The following is a 14,693-nucleotide window of genomic DNA, read 5'->3' on the forward strand; positions in this document are numbered from 1 at the left end:
CTGGACCAGCCACATAAATACTGTGGCTACAAGAGCAGGTCAAAGTCAGAGTGTCTCACCTCCTGACTCCCCAAAGACTTTCCACCATCTGCAAGGCACCAGTCAGTTGCCTGGATGAATACGGCTCCAACATCATTCAAGAATCTCAACACCAAGACAAAGCAGCCCACTTGATTGGTACCCAATCCACTTCCTTAAATATTCACTCCCTCCACCACCAGCGCATCATGGCTGCAGTGTGGACCATCTACAAGATGCACTGCAGCAACTCGCCAAGGCTTCTTTCGTAGCACCTCCTAACCCTGTGACCTCTACCACCTAGAAAGACAAGGGCAACAGGCACATGGGAACACCACCATCAGTAAATTCCCCTCCAAGTGACACACCATGCTGACTTGGAAGTATATCACCATTCCTTCATCGTCGTTGGGTCAAAATCTTGGAACTCACTCCATAACAGCACTATGCGAGTACCATCACCACACGGACTGCAGCGGTTCAAGAAGGTGGCTTACCACAATCTTCGCAAGGGCAATTAGGGATGGGCAATAAATGCTGGCCTTGCCATGCCATGAACGAATAAGAAGAAATCCCAGCTAACCTACAATTTATCGTCTGAAACTCTCCTCCACTCGTAGAAATGTATGCAGCTCCCTTTTGAGGGACTTTCGGGAATCCATACTCACGTGGCAGTAATTTGATCCACAGGGCTATGACTTCCGAACATCTTACCTAACTCTTCGCCTAAGGAATTGATGTGCAAAGCCGCTAATTCTCCCATCCCTATCCATCTCAAATAATTTAGACAAGTGAACAGAATCTGATCCCTTGATCATTTCAAAAACATTAGTAATATGCCACCAAGCCTGAGTTTCTCTAAAGAACATGGCCCAGAAATTCCATGTGGAGAATTGCACCAGATTTACACCAATGAGGTGGGACCAATGCTCTGCAGAGGTAACCTGAACATAATTTGCTGGGTCAACTCATTTAAGTACCCATTGTAAATCTGTGGTGTGGTGTGGGTGCTTGGAATTGAAGTGCAGCCTGTAAATAGCTGAGTCTGACTGAGATAGCAGCAGCCGATAGTTAGGAAAATGTTTGGTTCAGTGAGTTGACTGTCAAGTAGCTACAGTGCATGGCTCAAGTGTGATTTTGTCCCACTTTTAAAGAACGCCGTCCTCTGGAGGATTTGGCAAATATAGCTGCAGAACGGAGAAGGGCATTGTAAAGAGGCACAAAGGAAGATCTCACAATTTCAGTTGACCGACCTTCAAAGCCTCCTTGCGAAGATACAGCAAAGGAGGGAGAGCGAGAAAGACAGCTGCGTATCCACGGAAGGAAGGACAGAATTTGTGTTTTTGCAGCTTGTGGAGGGAGGTAGCATTGCTCTATCTCTTCAAGTACTGCTGCAGGAGGTTCAGTCACCTGACAAGGACAGGCAAAGCAACACTCGGGCACTAACTTAGGATCTTACATTATGTAGCGCCATCTCTCTTAAAACCACTTACCTACATGCACAACCTCAAAACTCCTTCCTCCACTTTAAAAGAGTGATACCATCACATCGCGAGCAATCAGATGTTAGATTTGGGCTAGAAATTGGATGCATTTGCGCCTCCCTTTAGCAACCCCAGGGAGGTGCTAACGGAGTGCAATGCCTTTGCAACCGGGCGTGGCACTGACATCGACTCCCGCCATATACGGCGGGTGTTCAGCGGCGGCGCTACAGCATCCAGAGATCGTGACGTCATCGCTGTGCGCATCACCCCGTTAGCGCTCCAAACCTGAAATTCACTTTCATCCCCTGCACCATCGCCAGGCGAAAACACTGGCACCTGCAGGAGGCATGGATTGGGCAGCCGGCCGCTACCGGGCGATGATTAAAGGCAAGGTGGCCAAGGTTCGTAAAAACACCTTACCTTTGTTGATGCCGTTTTCTTTGCGGCTTCTGCTTGAGTGCCAGGCTGATCGCATGGGTTCGCCACTCCCTTGGTGGTCCAGGTAGGTCTGTTTTAAATTGCAGAGCCTGCAGCGATGGCCCTTCTCTTTAAGGGGGGGAAGGGCCCTTTGTACGGCCCAGTGTGCAGTGCTGCCGAGGTTTCTGCCCTGCCCGCATCCTTTAGCTCGCCAAGAAGGAAGTGGAGCGCTTGATGTAGTACTCTACTTCCTTCCTGGAGCGTGAAAGCCAATTTTTTGAGAGCGGACGCTAAGTTTCCCAGCTTTCCAAAGTTACCGCCCCAAATGGGCAATAATTAATTTCTCCCTTTAATTAAGAACATGAGAACATAAGAAATAGGAACAGGAGTAGGACATACGGCCCCTCGAGCCTGCTCCGCCATTCAATAAGATCATGGCTGATCTGATCATGGACTCAGCTTGACTTCCCTGCCCGCTCCCCATAACCCCTTATCCCCTTATCATTTAAGAAACTGTCTATTTCTATCTTAAATTTATTCAATGGCCCAGCTTCTACAGCTCTCTGAGGCAGCGAATTCCCCAGATTTACAAGCTTCTGATAGAAGAAATTTCTCCTCATCTCAGTTTTAAATGGGCGGCCCCTTATTCTAAGATTATGCCCTCTAGTTCTAGTCTCCCCCATCAGTGGAAACATCCTCTCTGCATCCACCCTGTCAAGCCTCCTCATAATCTTATACGGCTCAATAAGATCACCTCTCATTCTTCTGAATTCCAATGATTAGAGGCCCAACCTACTCAACCTTTCCTCATAAGTCAACCCCCTCATCCCTGGAATCAACCTAGTGAACCTTCACTGAACTGCCTCCAAAGCAAGTATATCCTTTCGTAAATATGGAAACGCAGCATTCCAAGTGTGGCCTTACCTTGTATAGCTGTAGCAAGACTTCCCTGCTTTTATACTCCATCCCCTTTGCAATAAAGGCCAAGATACCATTGGCCTTCCTGATCACTTGCTGTACCTGCATACAGCTGCTACCCAAATTGACAGTGTAAGTCACTCATTTGCTGTCTGCCGACCTTCTAGGGACCTTCTTCATGAATATCCTGCTCAAAGAACTGCCAGGGACCTCGACGGTCATCGGTGATCCTTTGGGTGGCACTTGGGCGGGCAGTGGCCTTAATCAATTTCAGGCCCAATCTCTTTGGACCTCCACTGTTTTAAGCTTTTCACCATTTAGATGGTACCCTGTTATATCCTTTTTAATTCCAAAGTGGAAGACCTCACATTTACCTACATTGAAATCTATTTGCCACAGTTTTGCCCGGGATGGCCTCATCATGACCAGATTTACTTAACTTGCTCCAAAGCAGCCACATGCTGCACTAAGTGCTCCCCACCCCCACTCCAACAACACCATAAAGCATCCCTACAAGGACCAATCCATTCCTTCCACCCAAAGCCCCAACGTTCGATGTTAAATAATGTGTCACCATTCATTCCACGTAACGAAGCCACTTCCAATATTTGAAGCAAGAATGGACAAGACCTGAAAGTGGTGCAAAGAAAACCATTTCTGTGCACCACCAAAATAACTGAAACTTACCACGAACATTTTTAGATATAACCATGTGCATACCCTTGTGCATCTACTTTTGTTTCATTTTTCTTTTCCGAGTGCTTCTACGAGATGCAACCCCTGTGGCTTCAGAAGAGGTAGTTGCAAGCTGCTCAGATCCTTGCTTCAACTCATCAGATACTTTTGGCAGACATTCTCTGAGCTTTGGTACCTGTGATGGCCCCATCAATGTCTGCTTCTCCTACGACTGAACAAGGGCCGACTCGGCCATCGGGATCTGAGGACACATGTGAGGCTCTGTCTGAGGGGGAGGCAATGGGGGAGAAGTGGGAGCGCTTTGAGAAGAGCCCCCACTTCCATGTCCCCTCTCACCATCATCCCCCTCATGGACCACCCGCACTTCCCTGCTAGCAAGGAGCTAGTGAGCAGCTTGTTGCACAGCAGTGCAGCGATGAAGGCCCAAGTCTATGTTTACATCCCTCCTTGAGAGAAGGTCCATGATTGCTTGCTATTTGTTGTCCACAGCTAACATGTGCTCATGTGAGCAGTGCGGTAGCTGCTCCATGCAGGTAGCCATCCTTTCCTTGGAAAAGCATATCGTCGCCATCGCCTGCGACGTGGTGGTGCGGAAATTGGCGATGGACTTCTCCATTCTCTTACAGTTGCACACATTGTGGCTGCAAAAGATGCCAGAGCCTCATGCAATTGTTGCTGCCCCTCCAAGATCACCCACTTTCTCGATGGCCCCTGAGGCTCAGCTCCTCATGCAACTGAACAGAGCGTGGAGCATCCTGCTCCCTCCAGTGAGGACTCGCCACTGCTGTCCCTGTCAACACCACCTGCTCTTGCTCATTTGTGAATCGTGAGACAACTCTGTGGCGCAAATGACCCACCGAGCTGTGTGTATTTGTGCTGGTGTTTGCTGTGCTTGGGACTGTTGAGGCTGAAGGTTCCTCTGAGGAGCCGGCTTCCTCCTTCGGCTGGAGAGTGGGAGTGGGGGCGCAGTATATGGATCTGTGGGAGAGTAAAGAGATGAATTATAAGTCTTATAATAAGAATGGCTAATGTTACCATAATGCACATGATGATATTTCACTGGCTGCTCACTTCAGTCACCATATGAGTGACTGCTGTATGCCATGTGGCTGTATGAGATGTGAGTCTGTCACCAGGTTGCTGGGACAAACCCGTCTCTCTGTCTCCCACCGCCAGCAGCTCTCAAGCTCCAGAGGTCTCCTGAGCCCCCTCCTCTGCTGCTGTTAGGTGTGAGAGGACTGGTAGGCCCCCTCTGGTTCTCTCCCTCTTTCTGTTATTCTGGGCTCTTTTCTCCTGCAAGGAGGAAAATAAGAGAAGTTTGAGTGAGAGTGATGGAATGAGTTTAAGGAATGGATGGGTTACATCTGTAGAGGGTGACTATGTAGAGAGAGTGGGGTGCCAATGCCAAATGGCCTCCTTTTGTGGTGTTACTTGCTATGATTGCATTGGGATGAAGGTGAGAGTGAGGGGTGGTTAGTCAGATGGGGGATGTGAGTATGTACATAGAGAGAGAGGGATGGGTAGACCTGGAAGGTATGTTGGTGTGAGTAATGATGTGCAGGAGAAAACTTGGGAAGGCAGAGTGATGGGAATGTGGTGACAGGCACAGCAGGATGAAGGTTAATGTGACTTTGCACTCACCTTTGCTGACCTTATCAGATCATTGAATCTCTTCCTGCAGTGGATCCAGGTCCTCTTCATGACCTCCCTGCTGCTGACCTCCTGTGCTATTTCCAGCCAGGCCCTTTTGGTCTCTTGGAGAAGTCTGTTGTACCTATCTGCTGGGAAGATGACCTCCCTACGTGCTCTTAATGCCTCGACCAGAATAGGGTGCAGCCGTCTGGCTTTGGGTATTCATATTTCTCACTTTGCACAATAACTCCAATCTTTCCAATAGAAACATAGAAACATAGAAAATAGGTGCAGGAGTAGGCCATTCGGCCCTTCGAGCCTGCACCGCCATTCAATGAGTTCATGGCTGAACATGCAACTTCAGTACCCCATTCCTGCTTTCTCGCCATACCCCTTGATTCCCCTAGTAGTAAGGACTTCATCTAACTCCTTTTTGAATATATTTAGTGAATTGGCCTCAACAACTTTCTGTGGTAGAGAATTCCACAGGTTCACCACTCTCTGGGTGAAGAAGTTTCTCCTCATCTCGGTCCTAAATGGCTTACCCCTTATCCTTAGACTGTGACCCCTGGTTCTGGACTTCCCCAACATTCTTCCTGCATCTAACCTGTCTAAACCCATCAGAATTTTAAACGTTTCTATGAGATCCCCTCTCATTCTTCTGAACTCCATTGAATACAAGCCCAGTTGATCCAGTCTTTCTTGATATGTCAGTCCCGCCATCCCGGAATCAGTCTGGTGAACCTTCGCTGCACTTCCTCAATAGCAAGAATGTCCTTCCTCAAGTTAGGAGACCAAAACTGTACACAATACTCCAGGTGTGGCCTCACCAAGGCCCAGTACAACTGTAGCAACACCTCCCTGCCCCTGTACTCAAATCCCCTCACTATAAAGGCCAACATGCCATTTGCTTTCTTAACCGTCTGCTGTACCTGCATGCCAACCTTCAATGACTGATGTACCATGACACCCAGGTCTCGTTGCACCTCCCCTTTTCCTAATCTGTCACCATTCAGATAATAGTCTGTCTCTCTGTGTTTACCACCAAAGTGGATAACCTCACATTTATCCACATTATACTTCATCTGCCATGCATTTGCCCACTCACCTAACCTATCCAAGTCACTCTGCAGCCTCATAGCATCCTCCTCACAGCTCACACTGCCACCCAACTTAGTGTCATCCGCAAATTTGGAGATACTACATGTAATCCCCTCGTCTAAATCATTAATGTACAATGTAAACAGCTGGGACCCCAGCAGAGAACCTTGCGGTATCCTACTAGTCACTGTCTGCCATTCTGAAAAGTACCCATTTACTCCTACTCTTTGCTTCCTGTCTGCCAACTAGTTCTCAATCCACGTCAGCACACTACCCCCAATCCCATGTGCTTTAACTTTGCACATTAATCTCTTGTGTGGGACCTTGTCGAAAGCCTTCTGAAAGTCCAAATACACCACATCAACTGGTTCTCCCTTGTCCACCCTACTGGAAACATCCTCAAAAATTTCCAGAAGATTTGTCAAGCATGATTTCCCTTTCACAAATCTATGTTGACTTGGACCTATCATGTCACCTTCAAATCAGTTGTGTGTAAGGCTGCTTTAAATATGGGCACTAGAAATGAGTCGTTGATGATCTCATCAGACCCACACTCTTTAATAGTGCTGGGAATGTGCATGGCTAGTTTAGTTGTGGCCATTATGCTAAAGTCGCTCTGAAGAGTGGGCTGATCAAGTAATCACATTCCCAACCCGCTACACAGTCCCCACGCACCCAGAAGTAAAATTCCAGCCAGTGTTAGTGAGAATGTGGCTCCAGGTGATTCACAATTCATGAGGAAGCCAGCGGAGTGTGGACTGGGTGAGATCATATACTGGAGACTGAAGAGAAAGAAGTCCATAGCTTCAGAGTCATGGACCTAAAACTGATGGGTACCTACCTGAAAAGAAGGATGTTAGAACATCACGCTTACATGGAGGCTCCGAGGTTAGACTCCAGGATATGTGACAACTAACGAATGTGACTCTGAAGTCTATAGCCCTCCCTGATGCAGGCATGAAGGGAGCATGTGGTAGCTTCATAGAAATCCACAGAAGCTCTGCTCTTAAAAAGAGGCCTGGCACCAGTCAATGACTCCTCCTCCACAGAAGCACAGAATATGGCCCTGCTGGTAGCAGGGGACAGAAAAGCAGACAAACAGAAGGCCGCAATTTCTCTACAGGCAGCGAGATCGGAGCAACCAGGGGCGAAGGAGAGTAGAAAACGTGCTCCCGACTTGAACCCGCTCTCTTCCCCGAATCTTCGGATGATTGAGCTTGTTAAACTGCCCTGCGGGCTTCCCAGCCAATTAAGAGGAAGCCGGTCTGATGACATCATTTGATGACGTGCCATCAGCCGATTTTCTTAAAGGGACCATGCCCACAATGATTTTCACAGTTCTTCTTTCACTGTTCTATAGCATTGAGGTGCTGCAAATACTGACGAGCACTGCACAAAGGTGCACGGCTGCACCCAGGCTCTCCCATTTCTCCTTATGGAGGGAGTCACAACATGCAGGGAGTTTCTCTTCCCTTCCCATGGGCGAAAGGGACCTCCCCAGGACACTAACGCAGCCTGGTTGCATATTGTACAGGAGGGCACAAGCAAGCATGACATCAGAAGGATCTGCCTGCAGTGGCCCAAACCTTTCAATTATGTCAGTAGATCATGAAACATTACTGCAAAGTCGCACTCAACCTCATCCTGCTGTGCCACTCATCACATCCCCATCACTCTACCTTCCCTAGTCTACCCCTGCACATCCTTTCTCACAACAACTTATCTTGCACCTTTACCCACCCCTCTCTCTCTATCTACATTATCACTTTCCTATTTCACTACCCACCCCTCACACTCACCCTCATCCTTGTCCAATCACACCAACTAACAACACACAAGGATAGGCACTTGGGGTCCTTTAGCCAATGTTCATGTATAGTTAATGTTGATGTGTTGTCAAACATTGAAATCTTTATTTTCAGCACTTTGCATTCTTGGACAGATGTGTGGGCACCTTTGGAAGTAGTTTAGTGAGTTGTAGTGAATGGTGAGACATAAGGGTAATCCCCACAATGGTGATGAGTGTAAAAGGAATGGGTTGGATATTGCAGGGATGCTTTATGGTGCTGGTGTGGGGTGGTGGCAACCTGGTGCATCATGTGGCAGCCAGAGTATACAGCATCAAGTGAAGTAAATGTGGCCATGGTGAGGCCATCCCTGGCCTCCCGAGCAGCAATGTCTGATGCCTTGTGTCCTGAGCAGCATCAGGTAATTGCGGAGAAGGTTGCTATTGCTGTTGGTGATGCTGGTGTCTTTAGTGACGTTAGTGTTGGGCTGATTGTGGTGGGATTCTAAGGACCAAGGTGAGATTTTTTCAAGGGCATCGATGCAGCTAGAATAGATAGCAGGTGTGGTTGAGATGACAGAAGCGATCTGTCAGTGGTGAGAGAGAATGCTCCAAGACGGTGACAGTGAATAGAGAGTTCACTGCAAACACCTCCAAAGTGCATACAGCTCAAATGTCTCTTAATCCTGAAGGTTTCAGCTTCTGACATTCGAAAGTGAACAGCTGTGAAATGGTAGCTTATATACCATTTCTGCAGCTGTCAACTAGTCAAAGCGATAGAGAGTCACTAAAAACCCGACTCCACTTACTTGGCATGAAACCTGAGGCATGGCAAACCAATCACAAGTTTGGTGAAATTGGAAGTGCCTGCTTTTAACCATCTTAACTACCATTTAAGTACCTTTTCATTATGTAAATTACCTGTCCCGCAGCTTGCTGTCGGGTTTGCGATCCGAACACAGAACTGACAATTGAGAAACTCACATGGAGGTGGGTTTAGAGTGGGATCCCAACCCGCTGTCAATCAGGGCCATTTTGAAAGTGGGCCCGCCTCCAAACCCGCACTCACAGGGCTGGGAAGATTCCAGCCTAAGTGTGTGAAAGGCATTCTTTAATTCACTCTCAGAATGTGGGTGACACTGGCAAGGCCACATTTATTGCCCATCCCTAATTACCCTGATAAGGTGGTGGGCCTTCTCTTTGAACCACTGCAGTCTTTGTGTGTTGTGTTCCCACAACAGTGTTAGGTAGGTAATTCCAGGATATTGACCAACAATGATAAAGGAATAGCAATATATATCCCAGTCAGGATGGTGTGTGACTTGGGGAACTTGGAGATGATGGTGTTCACATCGTAGAGAGGCTTTGTGGAGGCAGGAGCTGAGTCACTCATCGCAGGGTACCCAGTCATTGACACTATTTTCCTGACGTTTTCACAGCTCTTCCACTGGATGAACGGAAGAAACCCAGTGGAAATTCACCCCTAATATTGGAAGAAGCTTTGACTCATTTAGATCTTCATGTCATATAGACAGTTGGTGATGATAGCAACAGCTGTGAGGTTGATGGAGAAAATAGCATGGTAGAGCTGGGTGTCATCAGCATACATGTGACAGCTGACCCCATGCTTTAAGATTACATCACCAAGGAGCAGAAGGAAGAAGACAGGAATCAAGGAGAGCCAGCCATAAAAGTCTGTGAAAATGAGAGATAGAGACAACTGCAATTTTAATGAGCCTCTCTCAGCCGGGCAAACGTTGAAGTAGGTTTGCAGCTTGTTGCTGCAACAGCTGGCCATGCAGGTGGCAACCTCCGCAACACTGTTTGGATTTCAGTCTGGATTAAATTGGCAGCATAAAGAGCAGTGTGACTGAGCAAGCAATGGTTGCAGACACCAAGCTGGAGACTTCATTCACTCTTGGGCAGGTTTAGAGAGGACGGAACACTGACACTAGAAAACATACTGCTGATTAAATGAAACTTTCATGGTACAGTGCTCTTGTCATTATAAAGCAGCAAACACTCTGATTACCATGAGCAACATCATCTCCAGGAACATTGTTTGTGGTACATCGGAGGATACTAATATAGTTTAATATCAGTGTCTGCTCTGTTAATCATGCACATTCTCTCTATCACACTTGCAGTTGACTGGCTGAAATTTCATATCCCTAAAACAGTGACAAATTAAAACTGAACAGGTACAGAGAATATTAAATAAGTGCAAAGCTACTAAGGATATATGAAAACAACAAATCCAGAATAAGCGATCAGCAAAAGCTACTAATAAAAGAAGGTAAAGCAATGATATCACTCAAAATAATTTTTGAAAATAATTCTGGCTTTCATCTTCGTTTTTCATTCTGGCTTTCATCTTTGCTCAAGCTAAGGATCTGGTGCTGAAAATAGGGCTCAGAGCATGAAAAAGGCATAAACATTTACCAAATCCACAGCGAAAGTTATTAAGCGTATTTATATAATCGGATTATTTGTGTTTGAAAACCTGTAACTATTCTGTTTTCCAACAGGGGCCTGTATCTATTCATATTCTCAGTCTTGAGTTGATGCAGGTACTTAGATCCATTATTGATAGCTTAAGAGATTCAAACTATAAGGTACATATGTGTCCAACTTACAGGAATGTTATGATAGACAGCAAAACTAACCATTTACAGAGTGTTCCACAATTTACTGTTAATAAGTCCGCCACTTCCTCTATTCTGATATATCTGTGGAAAGTTATTGAGAAGGAATCCCCAAGGAAAACCATTTTTCAACAATGAAGGTAACATTAATTTGTTTATTTTCATATAAAACATCAAGAACAAGATAAAGCAGCAAATTTTCCGGAATAATTTTCTAGAAAAAAATTAATTATATTTAAGTGATCACTTGCAGTCTATTACTTCTGTGACAAAAGATGGCCAAAATGCAATTTTGTATTTTGTTAAGTATTTTAAATGCTTATACCATGTATTTTACTTATGTTTATATTCAGTACGCAAATTATTTTTCATATAAACAGGTAACAAGTACTGGAAGGATCTTTTTTTAAATTTAGAGGGAGGATCAGAATAGAAGTCCTGAATGTAAATGTTTAACCAAAAGGCTCTGCTTAATACATTACTACGAGCAGTTGCAGACAGCACAAGTACAGTTGCCTTTGTGCTATTCCTGATGCAGAAAATAGCTTTGATTGGATAGAGTGTAACTTCCTACTCCCCGTGCCTGTGAGAGCACATTCAGAAGATCATAATCTTCTACTCCCACCTCATATCCAATGAGAGACTAGACACAGTATTGTAAATTATTGTAGCACCTCTCCTTCTCCCCGGCAATTCACCAGCACCCCCAATCAGGGATGATCTCGTTCCTGTCACCAAACATCCCTCTTCCAAACATATAGGACTGTATAACTATATATGATCAGCGTTCCATTTAATTAGAAGCATTGTGAAGTGTGCACTATAGTATGTAATCTGTATAAATATAATATCCCAAGAGCATATAAAATTCTGTGTAAAATAAAAATGAATAGAAAAGTAAAGAAGGAAAGATGCACGTTAGAAAGGATTAAATTAAGGTGCCAAAATTCCAGTGGTGTGAGAGGTAGGGTGGATTTTTTATCTGGGGCTCAGAACTGCCAATGGGCCATGGATCCATTGCATTTGTTCCATGCTGAAAACTCCCCTGGAAAAGACAGTTCGTTAAAGAAGAATCCAACCTCTAAGTTGTAAAGCCATGAAAATGAACAGTTTAGCACAGGGCATGGTCACCTATATTGCAGGAATTTATGCCTGGGAGGGGTTTCTAAAAGGATAACTGCAGACATTAAGAGCCCGAAATTGAAGAACTTATCGCCCACTGCCGCTGACTGCCGCCAACTGCCGCCCACTGCCGCCGACATTCCTCTGCAACATCTGCCCAGTGCCACTTTCGACGTGGCCTGGAGCGGGCGGGAGCAGAGAGCTGCCAGGAAGTGCCTGCCGACGTTAGTGGACGGCCGAGTCGCACAACTGAGCTCTCGCCACCGAGCTGCGATATTGATGCGGGCGGGAGTCAGCGGCAGTCGGCGACAGAAAAGGGCTGGACTCCTGGCTGGAGGCTAGTCTGTCCCCGACAGTAAGTAGGAAGATGCTGAAAAAAAGGTTAGTGAACTTTCGTAATTTATTTCTTTACAGGGACTTACCTGGATTGGGGTCCCCTGAAGGTCTTCAGAAGGTTTTTACATTTTTCTTCATGCTTTTGCTTTTCAGCTCTTCGACCCTCCTGGGCCCGACTCCAACCTCGGCGGCCAGATTGGTAACGTATGTCACTCATTTGCCGCCCATCGACCTTCGATGGATCTCTCCGATGAAGACCCCGCCGAAAATACTGTCAGGTACCTCGGCGTCCATTGACGGTCCCTTGGGCGGCACTTGGACGGGCAGAGGAATTCATCAATTTTGGGCCCTGAGAATCAGACAGAAATTAATTTTGCTAGAACTTTGCTTTGCCTTTGTATTTTAGAAACATAGAAACATAGAAAATAGGTGCAGGAGTAGGCCATTCGCCCCTTCTAGCCTGCACCGCCATTCAATGAGTTCATGGCTGAACATGCAACTTCAGTACCCCATTCCTGCTTTCTCGCCATACCCCTTGATCCTCCTAGTAGTAAGGACTTCATCTAACTCCTTTTTGAATATATTTAGTGAATTGGCCTCAACAACTTTCTGTGGTAGAGAATTCCACAGGTTCACCACTCTCTGGGTGAAGAAATTCCTCCTCATCTCAGTCCTAAATGGCTTACCCCTTATCCTTAGACTGTGTCCCCTGGTTCTGGACTTCCCCAACATTGGGAACATTCTTCCTGCATCTAACCTGTCTAACCCCGTCAGAATTTTAAACGTTTCTATGAGGTCCCCTCTCATTCTTCTGAACTCCAGTGAATACAAGCCCAGTTGATCCAGTCTTTCTTGATAGGTCAGTCCCGCCATCCCGGGAATCAGTCTGGTGAACCTTCGCTGCACTCCCTCAATAGCAAGAATGTCCTTCCTCAGGTTAGGAGACCAAAACTGTATACAATACTCCAGGTGTGGCCTCACCAAGGCCCTGTACAACTGTAGCAACACCTCCCTGCCCCTGTACTCAAATCCCCTCGCTATGAAGGCCAACATGCCATTTGCTTTCTTAACCGCCTGCTGTACCAGCATGCCAACCTTCAATGACTGATGTACCATGACACCCATGTCTCTTTGCACCTCCCCTTTTCCTAATCTGTCACCATTCAGATAATAGTCTGACTCTCTGTTTTTACCACCAAAGTGGATAACCTCACATTTATCCACATTATAGTTCATCTGCCATGCATTTGCCCACTCACCTAACCTATCCAAGTCGCTCTGCAGCCTCATAGCATCCTCCTCGCAGCTCACACTGCCACCCAACTTAGTGTCATCCGCAAATTTGGAGATACTACATTTAATCCCCTCGTCTAAATCATTAATGTACAGTGTAAACAGCTGGGGCCCCAGCACAGAACCTTGTGGTACCCCACTAGTCACTGCCTGCCATTCTGAAAAGTCCCCATTTATTCCTACTCTTTGCTTCCTGTCTGACAACAAGTTCTCAATCCATGTCAGCACACTACCCCCAATCCCATGTGCTTTAACTTTGCACATTAATCTCTTGTGTGGGACCTTGTCGAAAGCCTTCTGAAAGTCCAAATATACCACATCAACTGGTTCTCCCTTGTCCACTCTACTGGAAACATCCTCAAAAAATTCCAGAAGATTTGTCAAGCATGATTTCCCTTTCACAAATCCATGCTGACTTGGACCTATCATATCACCTCTTTCCAAATGCACTGCTATGACATCTTTAATAATTGATTCCATCATTTTACCCACTACCGATGTCAGGCTGACCGGTCTATAATTCCCTGTTATCTCTCTCCCTCCTTTTTTAAAAAGTGGGGTTACATTGGCTACCCTCCACTCCATCGGAACTGATCCAGAGTCAATGGAATGTTGGAAAATGACTGTCAATGCATCCACTATTTCCAAGGCCACCTCCTTAAGTACTCTGGGATGCAGTCCATCAGGCCCTGGGGATTTATCGGCCTTCAATCCCATCAATTTCCCCAACACAATTTCCCGACTAATAAGGATTTCCCTCAGTTCCTCCTCCTTACTAGACCCTCCGACCCCTTTTACATCCGGAATTTCCCTACCGCAGAGAGTTTTGAAAAGAAACTTGAAGCATCATTTTGATGTATTCTGGAAGAGTGCGTTTATGGATGGCAACTTATGGGCAAGGTTATCAAAGACTGTAAAATGGAATTCCCAATGGGAATTCATTTGAATATTCTCTATATGTTGGAAAAAGAGGATGAAGAGCAAGGGAATATCATAGAAGCCAGGTAAATCAGGCAGCCTCAGGGAAGAGCCAGAAACTCAGAGATTCCCTGCAAACAAAGTTTACAAACCTCAATATTCCTTTTTGAATTTATCAACAGAGGGATAGATCCAGAGGCCACGTTTCACACCTAAATCCCGAGAGGAGTTTTGCACATTGCTTTAGGATAAACAGTGAACTATATAAATAACAAAGATAGTTAGAAACATAGAAAATAGGTGCAGGAGTAGGCCATTCGGCGCTTC

The sequence above is a fragment of the Pristiophorus japonicus genome, chromosome 4, assembly GCF_044704955.1.
Source record: "Pristiophorus japonicus isolate sPriJap1 chromosome 4, sPriJap1.hap1, whole genome shotgun sequence".
NCBI lineage: Eukaryota > Metazoa > Chordata > Chondrichthyes > Pristiophoridae > Pristiophorus > Pristiophorus japonicus.